We start from the raw sequence: 16,424 nt of genomic DNA, 5'->3' as shown, positions 1-16,424 counted from the left end.
AGGGCTCTCTTTAATTTACTGTCCTACCACTGAAAGCTGTGAGCTAAAAGCCGGACAAGCGGACAAGCGCGTAAAGGGAGGACGAAACAAAGTGCAGACTGCGTCGAAAATATCAAGTTTGTGCGTGTGTGCGCTCCGCTCTGGTCTGACAAAACGCTCCGCGGCTTCAGGACAGAGAGAGAGAAAGCACAGCTGCTGCTCAAAAAGTCTGCCTCACTTTTTGCCACAACTTCCTCACACACACGCACACACACACACACAGAGACGAGCATCCTCCTCCTGTGTCCCTCCGGTCACTTCTCCACTCCTCACTCTGCTGCGTTGCTTTACGCGCTACCGTCACTCCCCACGCCACCATCACCACTGACTAACTTTCTTCCTTGTGGCTCTCCGGTCCCACCGACCGGCTCCGTCCGTCGAGTCCAGATTCAGCAGCAGAACAGAACCAGAACCAGCAGCATCAGCAGCGTGACCCGCCGCCGCGTATCATCCAGGAGCAGAACCACAGCCCAGCCCTGGATTCAATACTCCTGATCAATGGACAGAGCCTCCTCAGCGGCCAGCAGCGCTTCAGACACGCCGTAAACAGTGAGTGGTCACACACACACACACACACACACACACACACACACACACACACACACACACACACACACACACACGCGATTGACATGATTGGAATGGTTAAACTGAACTGCAAGTGACTAAATTATCATGAAGTGAATATAAATGATAAATTATTTTTAAAAGTTACAAATGATAAATTGATGTAGTATTAATGACACTGATGTTACCAATAGCAAACTTTTTACTTTGAAACCAACGCCACTTTCTCTTTAGTTAAAAAACGCACCGCGTATTATTATTATTATTATTATTATTATTATTATTATTATTATTATCAGTAGTAGTACTACTACTACTACTAGTAGTAGTAGTAGTAGCAGTAGTAGTAGTAGTTCAACTGTGGCTTATTAGTCTAATAATAATAATAATAATAGCTGACATCCGGCCATTTTAATATTGCGATAATAATAGTTATATCCAAAATTAGCTAATAATGATACGTTCATTTTGTTTCTACAAATTGAGTCATATTTAATTATTGAATTTGTCCATGCATGATACATTTCAGCCTCTTTGCACGTTGGTAAAATATATTTTCTTTACTATTAGTAGCAGTAGTACTTGTAGATTTTTAAAACGAAATATTGGTTGTAATTAAAGTATTTTCAACATGCAACAAAATGCAAATGTGTCAATGACATAACATTTAAGTTATTAAAGAACTGCGCCATTTCATATGAATGTAGTGAGTTAAATATTTAAGGTTATGTTTTGCTCCCTTTTCAAGATACGTGGTGCCTTAATTGTCAGACAGAGTTGATTTATCGCTGACAGATTATCAGAATAATTCACTGTGTGATTCTCGTGGTGTTGTGTGTGTGTGTGTGTGTGTGTGTGTGTGTGTGTGTGTGTGTGTGTCTCTCTCTCTCCCTCTCTCTCTCTCTCTCTCTGTCTGTAGATTAAAACACGGATAAGGTCAAAATAAATCTTTTCAGGGAAAAACAATTAAGTCTTAAAATGCGTCACAACATCACTTCCGTCCACTTTGAGACATTTTAACTTTTTACAAAATAATTAATGAGTTACTGTGAGAGGTGTTACTGATGTTACTGTTTAACACGTGAAGAGTTTCAAAAATTGCATCATGCCATCAGCTTGAGACTGCACATTCACCGCGCAGTCCACGGCACAAACGATGAATAAAACATAGCGCGGGGGGACAGAGAGGTGTAGGACACCGTCCAAGTGTTTTCGGCAGCTACAAGGGCCTTTAACCTCTGCGATACACGGGACAGTAAACACCTCAGCAACAGCAGCTCACAGCAAATCTATATTACAGGAGAAAATATTCCAGAAACACCCAGAAATGAGAAGAGATCACAAAGCCCAGGTCAGAACAAGTCTGGGACTAAAAAGGCCTCCAGTCTGCTCCGTGGAATCAGAGGAAACCGGAGCCAAATGCGTTTGGCTGCAAATGAAAACCAGTCCTTCCTGTCAAGAGCAATAGTTTGTCCTACACTAAACATAAAATAAATAGGCTACAATTTAATATTAATTGCGAATTTTGAATAAAAGTCTGTCACGCACAGGTGAGATATATTTGTCAGGTCAAGGTGGCAGAAAAGTAAGAAAAGTGTGTTTTTTTCCCTCCTGTTTCTCCTTTTAAACGTGTTTACCTCGTTTATTGCGTCTTTCTAGCAAGAAACAAGAGAGAGTCGTTCCAGCTGCTTCGAGCCCGAGCTGAAGCCTCTCCGTCCTCTCTGACCTTTAAAAAGCAGCAGGCTGACTGATTCAGGACTCCAGGAATCTAAAAAACAGTCGATGTGTTTGCAGCCTGTTTCTCCTCATAGAATGAAGGACGTGTGAAACGACAGCTCCTGTCACGTTAGAGCGGATTTCTCACCTGGGCAGGTAATGTGTAGATAATATAGTCTTTAAAGGCAGAAAAGCAACGTTTTGCACAAAAATAATTTTAATAGGACGGATAAAGTTAGAATTGGCCCAATAATCAATCAAAACATAATGGCAGAACCGTGGCACGGTAACATCACACCACTGCCAAACATTTTCTCGTGCGCACGAGGAGTCCGTCACGTTAGAAAAATAAAAGAGAAATGATTAAAAATCCAAGATTTTTCGAGGCAACCGCGAGGAAAAACGAATTGGTCTCAGCTGATGTGACGGAGACTTTCTGCCTGTCTGTCTGTTTAAAGTTTGCTCAGTTGGGGGAGTTTGTGTGTAAAGAGTTTGCGTATCAAAAAGAGAGCAACTCATATTTTCTTTGGCTCTCGTTGACCCGCACAAGCTTAATATGTGTGCAAATGGTTGAGGCTTTTTTTTTTTTTTTCATTCTGCCGCAAAGTGATGAAGAGAAGATTTGAAAGGCTGATGTGATACGCAAAATTATTTATGGTCTGCAGTTTCACGCGTATAATGACGTTTTTTTAAATCTGTCTTTGCAATTTTTGCAGTTGCTGATATATTCTTTTATTTCATTTGTCATTGTTTACCACCGTAACTTCTTAAAGGCCAATGTTATTTTATAGTCGAATAATATTGAATAACAGTTTAATTGACTTTAATTAATTTTGAACTAGAAATTAAAAGCATTGTATGCGAGATTTTCCTCAAAAACAATATATAGATTATTGATATTGATATTACACTGATATTGTTTTTGAGACTAGATATTCTCTTAAATTTTATATATCATTATATTGTAATATGGTAATTTAAGTGTTGTCTTTTCCTCATGTTTAAAGACTGCATTGTAGTGAACTTATGAGACTGTTCAAGCTGTTCTATGGTTTGTCTTTACCCACATAGTCATTATATCCAACATACTGATGATTATTTATCAAAAATCAGTTTAGTGTTAATATTTTCTGAAACAGTCGTCCCCAGAATGTTGTTGCAATTTTGATATGGAGGTATTTGGTCAAAAATATTGTGATATCTGATATTGCCCATATCACTCAGCCCTATTTGAGAATTTCTGATGTGATATTTTGGCAAAAATACATATGTCATATATTGTATATTATATAATGTGGAATATTGCTATATTGTCTGGCCCTAAGTAGAGTCACATAAAAATAATTCCTCTCAATCATCACTTATGAGCCACTAGAAATGTGAGGTGGTGTCTGTATCTGCAGAGACTCCCCTGCCTTCTGCTTGTCTTTTCTTACTTTATCATTATTTCGTTGTATTCAGGATGCTTTATGCACCCAAAGTGTTCATATTGACAATTTGGAGATGGGACTAAACAACCAGCTATCTTTCTGAAGAGCAGCTGACATATCCTGCATATTCTACCTTTAATAATCGAACTTAAAATCCTCCATTTCAGTCTCCTTCTTCTCCAGTCTTGTAGTGCCTTTCTGTGTGAAGCCAGCTATCTTTTCACACGTAACACAGGGTGTGTCTGTACTATTAAAGTGCAGATTAAATCGAGGAGAAGCTCTGTGGGCAGAGAGGAGCTTCACTAATGATGCTCCTCTCTGCGGCTCCGTCACTGCCGCTCTACACACAGATCACTATAGTGTCTCTTATTCATCATCGGCTCATGATGATTGTTGATAAATTCATGTCTCTTAAAGTAAGTGACAACTCTCCGACACGTGGACCTGAGCTCCATGTTTTTCCAACCGTCCCTCCACAGTTATTCCCATTCTGGTGAGGCTGGTGTGAGCTGTGGTGGATGGGTTTGGCATCGGTGTGTGCATGTATGGCAGTGAGCAGCACTGGGCTTCTAAATGTCTGACAGGCTTCTCTCTGCATGTATGTCTGTGTTCATACATGAACTTGGGTGCACAAAATAATAACGTAGAGAGGAAATGATATGAGAATTTTATATCATGATAACAGAGACCAAAAATGATCAGCCTTATCAAGTGTTTCTGTAAAAGTGTGCTCATAACATTCAAAACATACTGATGCACTCACTAAATTCATTTCACAGAGTTTTATGTTGAAAACAATTTAAAGTGGTATCATTTCCTTTGTGACGTCGATGTTTTTACTGAGACAAAATACACCCATACATCTGACAGACTGTCGTTAACTTTGGTTGATGTTGGATTTACCGTGAGTTTCTCAAAGCATGGTAATCAAACATGATTTTAGCGAATCATTAAAGTCTGAAACAATGATACTAATCATCAGAAATGTTATCATGGGTTAAACTGAAAATATGAAAAAACAGTAATGATGTAATGCTTATGTGTCCCTTACAAGTGTCACAAAAACTGCATCATTGTCTGGGTATCAGTACTCAATACCTTTGAGGTATCAGTCAAAATAACTCAATGTCAAGTAGAAATCTGTACAGATAAATGATACCTGCATTTGATCCTTTTAATTCCCTGACCTATGAAAAAAATACTATTTGTATGGTTTTGCTTGTAGCCAATGACTGTAAGCATTCTTCGATTTAATTCCATGTGTCATTGGCCCACTATTGCTGCATCTACAACTAGGGCTGCAACCAACAATTATTTTCATTGTCAATTAATCTTTGGATTATTTTCTGGATTGTTTGGTTTGTAAAACGTCAAAACAATTGCGAGAAATATCAGTCAGTTTCCCAAAACCTAAGATGACATCCTCAAATGTCTTGTTTTGTCCACAACCAAAAAGATTCAGTTTCCTGTTAGAGAGGAGAAAATAAACCAGAAAATAATTAAGACTTATTTTTCTTTTAAAAATATTCAAACCCATTAAACAATTCTCAAAATAGCAGGCAATTGATTTAATAGTTGACAACTGATCGATTTGTCTATTAATTGTTGCGGCTGCAGCTACAACTGAACAGTCTGTGGTGTTAAAGCTGAGCGCGTTGTATTTGACAGAATTTGCAGTTTGAATTTGAACATTGTTCTGTAATTGAATGCTTCCATTCACATCATGGGTATTACATGAACTTCTAAACAATAGGTATCAAATGAAGTACTGTTTTGGCACTGGTATTGATTAGTTAGTTAGTTTAGTTAGTTTATATTTATTTCTGTGTCAAGCCGGCGTCTGGCCCATCCCACATTGCATTACAGGACACCACCATATTACCAAACATATATCTTCATTTAATGCATATAGGAGCAAAAATAAATAAAACAAATGACCACATTATAAATTTTGATTAAAGTTAATAAGAAACTGTACACTGAGAGGAGCTGTTAGAAACCTCAAGTTTATCTCGTCTCCCAGCTTCCAACATCTGAATGTTTCATATTATGTGAACATCAAGCTCAATCTTTGTACATCAATCATATTTACAAAATCATGTTTTTATATTACTGAGTCTGAGCTACAATGATAAGCAATTTTTTTCAAGCAAAAAAGTCAAACGTTTGGCGTCTCCGCAGCACTATTATTCTGTCCACCCTGGACTGTATACATGCATATGTGTTTGCACATCACACTCTGATTTGTCCCTGCTGTGTGTGGCTGTATTCTGAGTCAGTGTGTGGTCCCTGGAAGTGTTAAAGCAGAGAGTCTGTGTAGCATGCTGGCTGTGGTTTGTGTGGCTTAGTGTCTGTCTGTGTGTGACTGTGTGTGTGTGCGAGTGTGTTTAAGCATGCGTGTGCATCCTCTAGCTGGAAGGGCGAGGCTACAAATGCTTGCTGTTAACTCTTCATCCCGTATTATCAAATGAGATGTTTATGAGAGAGCCAAACATGTTTGCCAGGAGGCCTTCGTCTCGCCCCCTCACCCTGATTATTTTGCTCTCTCTCTCTCTCTCTCTCTCTCTCTCTCTCTCTCTCTCTCTCTCTGTGTGTGTGTGTGTGTGTGTGTGTGTCATAATTTGTGAAAATAAACAATTTGTTTTAATTAAACAAAAAAAACAGTCTCCTGGCTGCCTTAAAATACTAAGACAACTGAATCTGAAAAGTCAAGTTGAAGTAATTTTCTAATGATTCAAAACAAAGAAATAAACTCAATATTAATTCAGTTGCATTTGTGAAAACATGTTCAGTAAGCTTTAAATATTATGTTGAACCAACAACAGTTCAGTCACACTGATGAACATTACAAACAAATCAGATTTCCTGAGTTTGAAGAGTCAGTCTCTTCATTACTCAGAGCTTCCAGCTGCTGCTCCTGCTGGAGAAACCTTTTTCCAGCACAGACACAAAGACAATATGTGAATTTATAAAATATGAAATGTAGGGACTGAGTTTAATACTGAACTTCATCGTGGTTTGTAAAGTCCTAATCATCGTGAAAAGCCTTATCTTATTGTGTTAGAGACACACAGCAAGTTCCCGTCATATATGTTTTCTTCAAACTATAAAAAAGAACAGTCTCAGCAGAATTTTAACTCTCAACAAGACATGCTGGGAAGTCGGCTAACATGCTGATTATATTTGTTTAGAAACTTAATTTAATGTGTTGATTTACCTCTGTACAGTACAGTCGTTCAACTTATCATTTCAAGTCAAAAGCCTTCAAGTTAGCAGAACTCACATTTTTAAGTTTTAAAAATAAATACTACAGATTTTAAGTTGAATTAACTTGCAAAAATACGACTTGTATATTTGCTTTAAGCTAATGAGAGAAGATGAGTTGATTCCACTATGATTTTTTACAGTGTGAAGGTCTCTCCTCCCCTCACACCAACTGTCCCCACATCACACACTCTCACAGTCAGTAACACATCTGATGGCCATAAACGGCAAATTCCACAATAATGTAACCTTCCCTAACAGCAATCATTTCTCATAAACAGCCACATAAAAAAAAGTTTCATGTTGTTCCCATTTTGTTTTCAGACTTTAAAAAACACATTCTCACAATCATTATTTTTGGTGCTGAGTGGTTTTCTGCACATTAATTGTGATGAAAGCGTAACAGCAGGCATTTTGAAAACTTTCCCAGCTTCATTATTTCCGTCTCTCCCTGTGCATACATACATGTACGTGTGCATTCAGTGACAGCAGGGCTTTTAATATTGCTCCCGCTCCTCCTCCTCCTCCTCCTGCCTTCTTTTATCTGTGCTGCAGAGCCAAGCATTAACCAATAGCTTGATAACCCTGCTATAAAAGCGGATCTCGAGCGGGAAGAACAGTCGTATCTGAATATTTTCCTATAGGTGACGCCTCTCCCATTCTCCCCAGCTATCAGTGCTAATAATGCTCACTCTCTCTCTCAGTCTGGTTTGCATGTCAGAGGCACAAGCTTTCATTAGCAGACACATATCATAACGGTAAAAGAGATACCAGAGAGGCAGTTAGAGCAGGAGAGACTCGATGTAGGTTTGGCTCTACAGCTCTGCGGTGTTAGAGGTTAGTTGTATTTCTTACTAACACTTCTATTGGTTTCATGCATGTGCTGAATGAACATGCTATCCTGCCGTCAGGCGTTAACTTTTCACCCACATTTATCCTTGTCTTATTTCTCTCTTCTTTAAAAATCGGAGTGAGTTTCTGAGCTGCAGTGTTTATTGCTCTGTTTCCTGAACTTATCACAATGGGATTACGGTGAAGAAGTGTGTGTGTGTGTGTGTGTGTGTGTGTGCAGGAGGTGGAGTTGGAAGGCAGAAGGCAACAGATTTCTTCTTTATTGCATCTTAAAAACACACACCGACCCAAGAGCAGTTTTTTGCTCTTACTTCTTACGCTGACATTTTTACATTTTGTACACATCAGAGGCCTGACATTAACACAGCTGGATCCAACTAAAAGTGTTGTTCCACACTTAATCCAGGTGAGGCAAAAATAAAAGCACAAGACAGAGAGATGGAAATAAAAAAAAAATAAACTAAAAAAAAAATGTAATGACTTTAAAAGTGGGAGTCAGCTTTACAAGTTCCCCCGCTGCAGATCCCATTTTACACTTCTTTACACCAGTCATTACACCTCATGTCTTTCAAATGGATGGGAGTACCAATCAGTGTTTGTCAGCCGTCTGATTTGTAGAGTTTAGACTGGCTTTGAATTACATGTTAGCCTCTGTTTGTGTGTGTTTACGTCTTTGAGCTGGACATATTGTTTATAGGTGTGTTTGTTGTCGTGTCCTACTCTTCTATTTCTTTGGGTGTGTCTACATTTTTGCTCTGCAATCTTGTCTTTGGCCCTCAGTGTGTATTTGTTATGTCTAGAACGTGTAATAATGTGGAATTTGATAGTGGCTTATCATCAAAACATGAGGTCGTCCCAGTATCAAACACAATGTGGGACAGACAGAGCAGGGTGCGTTCTTTCTTTATATTTGACAGTCTCATAGCAAGTATTTCTTAAATATTATTTCATTATAATTTTGTTTGAAATAACTCATTTTGATCATTGCATGTCACTTACAATATTTAATTTAAGGGTACATAAAAAAAGCCTGCCTCTTTGTATTTAGTTTTATTCAAACTGGTCTGAATCAAACAATCAATCAGGGTTAGTGAGCACATAACCAGCCAACTACAGCAACTCTGCACAAATAAGAATCATCTGGGTTCTATGTGTCCCGGTGTCTTTCTTACCTCTAAGTCAGACATAACTAGACAAGTAGAACAGACATTAGTTTGCAAGTTAGTTACGACCGGTGACAACCTCAAAGGGTCAAACTAGAGACATTTAAATACAGACACTGCACTGGACTCAAGACTGGCCTGTAACAAACAAGGCAACAAGGGAGCTGAAGCACTGTTACGTCTCAGAGCTGTCTTACAACTATTAAAGTCATCACCAACTACACACAACTTTGATAATCAATAAGTTTGAGTAATATTTTTAAAATAAAAACATTCTCTAATCAGATTTAAGCTTCTTAAATGTAATTTTTGTTTTACTCTTCTACAACAGCAAACTGAATATCTTTGGGTTGTGGGCAAAACAAGACATTTGAGGGCGTCATCTTTGGAAATCACCAGTGGGCATTTTTCACCATTTTCTGACATTTTAAAGACCAAACAACTAATGGATTAATCAGGAAAACAATCGACAGATTTAGCGACAATGAAAATAATTGTTAGTTGTAGTCCTGTAATGTCTGCAATTCTCAATCGATTTTAATTACTCATTTATATATTTAAGGTTCATGATCCATGTGCACTAAGGTAGAAAAGTTTTTTTTTTTACTCCATGTAGATCATAAACCCATGAATGTAACATGATTAATTGAAATCAGATAAGAAATTTAAATATTATAGTGCTGCTTGTCCCCAAAAACCGCAGCTCTGCCATTTACATGTATTTGTTCACAGCCTAGTCTTGACTGGACCATGATGGCGTTGATGTTGACGGACTGCAGTAACAGGCTGAAGTGGTCAATGTGGTGTATATGTACATATGTCTATGGGTCCAGCTGCAGCACTGTTCTCCTTAACTGACTTTGATTAATTCAAAATACATACTCACCTGTGTTTAATATCTACACTAAACATTTAGCTTACATAAGATAAACTGCGCTCAACAAGACTCGCACTGTAAACTAATGTTTTAATACCGGTATTGGAAAGTGGCCAGATTCAAACAATTCACCTGGATAATAACCGGCAGTGCGTTAGTGCCCATGCTCTTTGAAAGTCAGCACAAACTTTTAGTTTAATTAGTTTTAGCAGATCTGTAATATTCACCTCCTGGACATCTTGTTTCTCACCTCAGATTTGTTCAGAAGCAGACTTTGGTGGACCGATGAGGTAAAATAAGTGAAAGTTTACGGAGCCTTCGTCATGAAATTTGACCCTACTTCTTGTGCTCTAACCCAATTGGCTCAGAGAACGTGGGGCCTGTGGAGGGAGGACTGCAGCCGGACCGTTCTTCACAACTGTGATGCTCTGCTTCAAGCCCGGCAAAATGCGCCTGCATCTATGTTGCGTCATTTGGTGGGAAAGACTCAGCAGAGTGATTTGCTCAAATTGCCTACTGCAGCGTTAACATATTTAAATGAAAATTCTTAAAAATTGATCGAGCAGCTTCTCTGAGAGGTGTGACAGTTGCCCAGGCAATAAACTGGGCCATGTGTCATGACCCTCTCCTTATCAAAAAGACATTACGTTTGGTACGGTTTCCATAGCAGATAAGTAACAGCTCCTCTTATCGCTTCTTTATTAACTGTTTGATAAGACGTGTGATAGTTAATATCACACACCTTATCAAACAATGCAATACAGATGGATTTAGGAAATAGATGAGAACAATCACCGGACTGATATCAGTGTTGCTAAATCCATGATTTTAGTGTCAGTCAGAGCCATTAAAATGTGATGTACAGTACTGTACAGTTATCATGTCAGGCCCATATTTCTTTAAAGACGCTCTTTAGAACAAAAGGTTATTGCTCTACACACCCATAATAATTGCATAAAATAGATTAGCATTTATCAGTCTGTGACTGTTGATGTTCCTGTGGTGCTGTGATATCAGACACGCACATCCACACCTCAAGTTATTATTTACATACTGTACTTATAGAAACATTAAAATGAGCCTCCTTCTTGTTACAACAAGAAACACAAAACAATAAAAAATACAAGTGTCACAAATGAATGAACAGAATATACATTTAATATACAAAACAGGACAAAAATACAGTCATCATTTCTATTTGTTATTTATTCATCTGTTTTTCTTAATTTAACCTCTTTCCAGGAGATTCAGACTCTCTGGCACGAGTCCTGGCCAAAACAGGTTTTACATAAAAGAACAAACAGCTTCAAACAGAACACTTTTCAGTAACAAGTACACTCACTGGCCAGATATTCTTTCATCATAGTTTAATTATCATTCATGCCGTTAAAAGAATCTTGTTTCAAGTGACTCTCACACCAAAAACTGAAAAACAACAACAACAAAAATGATACAAAAACTGTTGAAGCACTTTCACCACAGACAGTTCAGGTTTTCTGAAGTCTGTACAGAGAACGTAAATAAGGAGGCAGTATAACATGGGCTTATAAAGAAAAATGTACCAGGGCTCCATCCTGTCGTTCGAGGAAGACAAGCTAGCTGTCTCATACAAACAGTAAAACCTGTAGACCAATCAAAACACAGCGTGGTACACTAAATCTAACATTTTCAAAGAAGATGCATGCATGTAAAAATATCATCATACACATTTGCTAATAAAAACGTTGCTTGAATTATTTTTGAATTATTGAAGGACAGATTGTCTTCTGGTGAAAAAAACATTTATAAGTTTAGACTCATTCACTTACCTTATTGTTTGTGATGACATATATATGTAAACAGGTACAAATTCCTAAAACCAATTTATTAAAAAATAGGAGCATTCACATTGACCGAGCATACTATTTTCTAAATCCTTTAAAAGTGGCTTCAGTTTCCCCATAGTGATGAGCTCTGACAAGTCCAGGTCCCTCTGTAAATTTAAATCCCGGGGACCAGCATCTGTAGAATATTGTCAGAACACAGGCCATAATGATTTTCACACATGTATTTCCACATATAAGTTATGTGACCAGCCCAAGGAGAGATTTATCAATAAAAAGCCAGCCAATGTGAAAGTCTGTGGACAAACAGAAATGGCCATTTATCAGCAGCATACACAGTATGTGGTGAACAGGATTTCCATCGGCAGTAACAAAATGTAAAGCACAATAGTATACAGGCAGTGTTCTTTAGGTACTGGTCACGAAGAGCAAAAAAAGTTGCCAAAATCAGGTGTGTCTGGAGGAAGAAACAGGATTTATTATGGTTGGTTTAATGCCTCCATATGACCTACAGAAGCAAACCAGAGCATCGACAAGCAGACTGGCTATTTCTATAGTTCTTCTTAATGCCTGGAAGAGCCTGTGTTTCCACTCTCACAGACAAAGTTACATTGAGTTGTACATTAGCCAGTTAGAAAGAAGGGGGAGGAGATTATTCTTTAGATTATTTTATTTTTAATGTTGAATTTTGTGGATATGGTGGTGGAAACACTACCACCTTTGTCCACAGGGGGCTTCAAAGTCAACACTACCACATTTCCTTGTGGTAGCTTTAATTTAAGTTTCAGCTTAGAAACAAGGGTTTTCAATGTGTGATTTGATTGACAAATTAGCTGTTAGTTACATTACAATGTACCCAGCATTCAGAACTGTTTGATAGGCAGGAAAAATAGAAATAGAAGAAAAAAGAGCAGGGATGTAACAAAATGTGCAGCAATCAATTATAGGATAAATCTATTGCGTGGTGCTAACATTACAGCTCAGCCAAGGAGGACACAGTCCTCCTGTCCATCAGTGGATGCATGCTTCCTTCTGTACAGTGATACGGTTGGTGGGTGTAGTTCGGTAGACAGAAAATAGTTCCTGCATGAAACTGCTTACAACAAGGTCTGTGGATTATCTTGAGTAACCAGGTCATGATTTCTGGAAAGAGATGTTGCTGTTCAGGTTTTCAAATGGAATCCCTTGAGCACCACAAACCGAGTGTCATCTCCTTCCATTATATTGGACAGAAGGCAGAGAGCTTTATGGCTGATATCTTCAGAGCTCTGTAATTCACTCCAAACCTATCTAGATGGATAAACAGCACCACAGGTAAGAGGAAAGATATGTGTTTTGATTTTAGGGTGAACTGAGCCTTTAATAAACACATACATACATACATACATACATACATACATACATACATAGCTCCATCTGACTCGACATGACCTGGTAATCATTTGACATCTTATCTCTGGGCAGGTACCAAGTGAGTGAGGGTGGACTAAAAAAAAATCATAGTATGATAAAATTCTTTATCTTTTGGGTCAAATACCAAATGAAGTGTGATTGGCACAGGATGTGTTTGGAGATAAGATGATGCTGGGAAACTGTAAGGATCTGTTATAGTGTGTGTGTGTGTATCTGTGTGTGTGTGTCCCAGGTTAGATGGTGAGATGTCGGCAAGGCCAGGTCTTGATAGGGATCGTCAGTAGCAGCGGGGCTGCAACAGGTTAGGACCTGTGTCTGATAACAGCAGATTCTCTAGAGGATTATTTTTAAAGAAGAAGTGAAAATGCAAAAATAAACATGTCTTAGTATCTGTCCCTTCTTCTTGCAGTCACTCTCACAAGGCAGGTAAAGTTACGCTGATCATCACACTGAAGAGCAGCACTGGCTGTAAAGTGCAGTTGACAGCAGCCAGTGAATTTCTTCCAACGTTCTATTCTATTCAGTTGTTCTTTATTGTAGCTACAACATTGTTAGTGGTTAGATTTATTTGCAAAGCCTCCCTTTTTCTCAGCAAGCCTCACATTGTGAATTATTGCTACCACTCTACTCACATTTAAAGCCATTGCTTTCCACTCAGTGTAACTCTTTGAAGTTGTTTTCTTTTTTTTTTAAAGCCACTTTTATTAAACTCTGCCACTTACATTTTTGGCCTCTTTGTCTCCCACACTTTTTAATCATGCCAAAGCTAATGTTTTTAATTTATTATTCATTTTGAAATTTTGCCCGAGCCAGTTGAGTTGAGAGTTGTTGTTTTTTTTCTTTCTGTGGTGGATGGTTTTTTTCAGTTATGTTGTTGTGTAAGAATGAGAGTCGGTATAGAAGGTAGACAAAAGCCGAGGGAAAGAAAGAGGAGGAGGAGAAGGAGAGGAGGAGGAGAAAAGAGGACAGAGAAACACCACCACACAAACATTGCCTTTTGTTCAGAGTTACGACAGCAGGAGCATTAAAAGCTGCAGAAATATTAAAAAGTGAAGGGTGGGGGTCCTGAGCACACATCCCAGGAGGGTTTGAGGGGATGAATCACTTCTGAAAAACATAAAGCTGCCCCCTCCCAATAAATTATTTCAAATAAATTGTGTAAATACAAAGATATATTTATTCATTTTATAGAAGCCAACTCCACATTTGAAATATTTGCAAGAGGTGCTTACATATATTTTAGAATCAGAATCAGAAATACTTTATCTAGGGAGAAATTGTTCATGTTACAAGAACAGAAAAAAATATATCGTATAGTACGATTAGAAGAGAAATATAAAAAATATAACAAGATATTTAAAAAATATCTATCATAAACTAAATTAGTTACATTAATTTAGAAATTCTCATTCAGCATCATTCTAGTTTCTAATCACGAGTGTTTAAGGAGGATGTGGAGGAAATACTTAGCTTTTTAATTGTGTGCCAGCCATCGACTGTAAACAAAGATGGATGCTGCAGCTCTTCTTCCTCCTACCGTGCAAACATGAAGCCAAAGTATCCCGTATACATGTGCTGCCATCTTTAGCTGGTGACATCATTTGGAGATGGGTTCGGGGTTCAGCTGCAGTATCACGGTCCCACCCATACAGCCACCTGACTGAATGATGAGTAGAGGTCAGCTGTCAATCATGGCATGAAACCCCCTTTTTATAACATCAAATAAATAATTAAAATAAAACTAATCAGAAAACATCAGCGTAATAAGAGCTACCTAAAATGGCAAAAATCATGTTAGAGAAAAATTGATTTGATGTGTACTTTAATTTGGTCCATCTCCTCTCTATTAACATTAAGGGGGCAGGTTTCATGACCTGTACTGCAGCCGACCACCAGGGGGCGATCAAGATGTTCTGTCTTCACTTTTATGGAGCTCTCATGTTGTAAATTGTTAGAATTCCAGCTCACATTAGCGAGCGACTGTGAAGTTACGCTAACGTTAGAAGACCAACACCCATCTCTCATGTTGCCTTAAATTTGTGGCTAAAGTAAAAGTAAGTCATTAATGCAGGCTATACTTTAAGCTACTATTAAATACATTAAAATAAAATGTTAAAAGAACATTAAAATTGCATTTGAGATCATAAAAATAAAAGCTAAAAGCAAGCCAATGCATAGTTAAAATAGTACGGAAATTACACTCAAAAGACGTAAAGGTAAAAGTGAAAGCAACAGTTATGTATGTAGTTCACTGGAGAGCTGTCATATTTTCAGCCTGACTTAAATGAGCTGTGTTGTTGAGCAGTTTCAGGTATTCATGAAGTTTGTTCCACAGTTGGGGAGCAGAGAAACTAAAGTCTGCTTCACCTTGCTTGGTTTTGATCCTGGGAACACTGAGTAAACCTGTTCCAGATGATCTGAGGCGTCTGGCTGTGTCATAATGTAAAGTAAATCAGAGATGTATTTAGGCCTGAGACCAGAAGTGGGAAGTTATGAGGTACTTTACTTGAGTATTTATTTTCCTGACAATTTTTTACTTCATTGTAACACACATATTGCATGCAAGTTTGTTACTGTAGTTTTAATGCGTGTTTGGGAAATGATTGATTATTTTTGTTTTGCATCATTGTGTGCCACTTCTGATGCTGATCTCAATCTTAATAGATGGTACTATAACACATAAAAAAGACGAGTCCTTGGTGCATCCATTAGCGGATATCACACACAGCTGACGTAAACAGAATACAACAAAAGGCCAAACAAGACAAAATAAACAAGAGAGGGGAACTCTGGAGAAAAGGTGAGGTTCCGTTAGCTTTGTACAAAAACAGCTGGTATAAAATGTCCTTCAGTGGGCCACTATTTACTTTTATACTTTGAATAAATTTCAGAGCCTGTAATTTTTCACTTTTATTGCAGTAAAGAAATTGAATCGGTACTTCCACTTTTACCACAGTCTGTACTTCCGCTTGAGTAAAGAATAGCAGTAAAGTGTGCACTTTTACCACCTCTGCTCTTAATGCCTGTGTCTGTTGCAGCAGATGATTTCATATAAAAATGTAGATCTGCGTCCTGGGGGGGGGGGGGGGGGGGGGCAGTTTCTAATCAAGCACTGTGGAATATGCTGCTATCAAACAATAACCATGGATTCCCCCTCATTTGTTCTGGTGAATTGCTGGCGAGTGTCACTCAGCACGGAGGCCCTCTGTGTTTTTGCACTCTCAAATCTGGTCACTAACTGGATTTCCATACTTACATATAAAATAAGAACCTCCCCATG

The 16,424-nt window shown here is 38.2% G+C and overlaps 1 protein-coding gene across 1 annotated transcript in view; it reads left to right on the top strand.

Annotated features, from left to right (window-relative positions):
- Window positions 1-376: 376 nt before the first annotated feature.
- Window positions 377-16,424, top strand: part of satb2 (SATB homeobox 2) — a 70,729-nt gene continuing 54,681 nt past the window's right edge. The window contains exon 1 of the mRNA XM_084724431.1: window positions 377-588. The gene's annotated coding sequence lies outside the window, so the exon portion shown is untranslated. The remainder of the gene's footprint in view (window positions 589-16,424) is intronic.

The sequence above is a fragment of the Lutjanus erythropterus genome, chromosome 8 (genome assembly GCF_056507025.1).
Source record: "Lutjanus erythropterus isolate fLutEry1 chromosome 8, fLutEry1.hap2, whole genome shotgun sequence".
Taxonomy (NCBI): Eukaryota; Metazoa; Chordata; class Actinopteri; order Lutjaniformes; family Lutjanidae; genus Lutjanus; species Lutjanus erythropterus.
The sequence above is the reverse complement of the archived record's forward strand: the minus strand, read 5'-3'. Positions and strand labels throughout refer to the sequence as shown.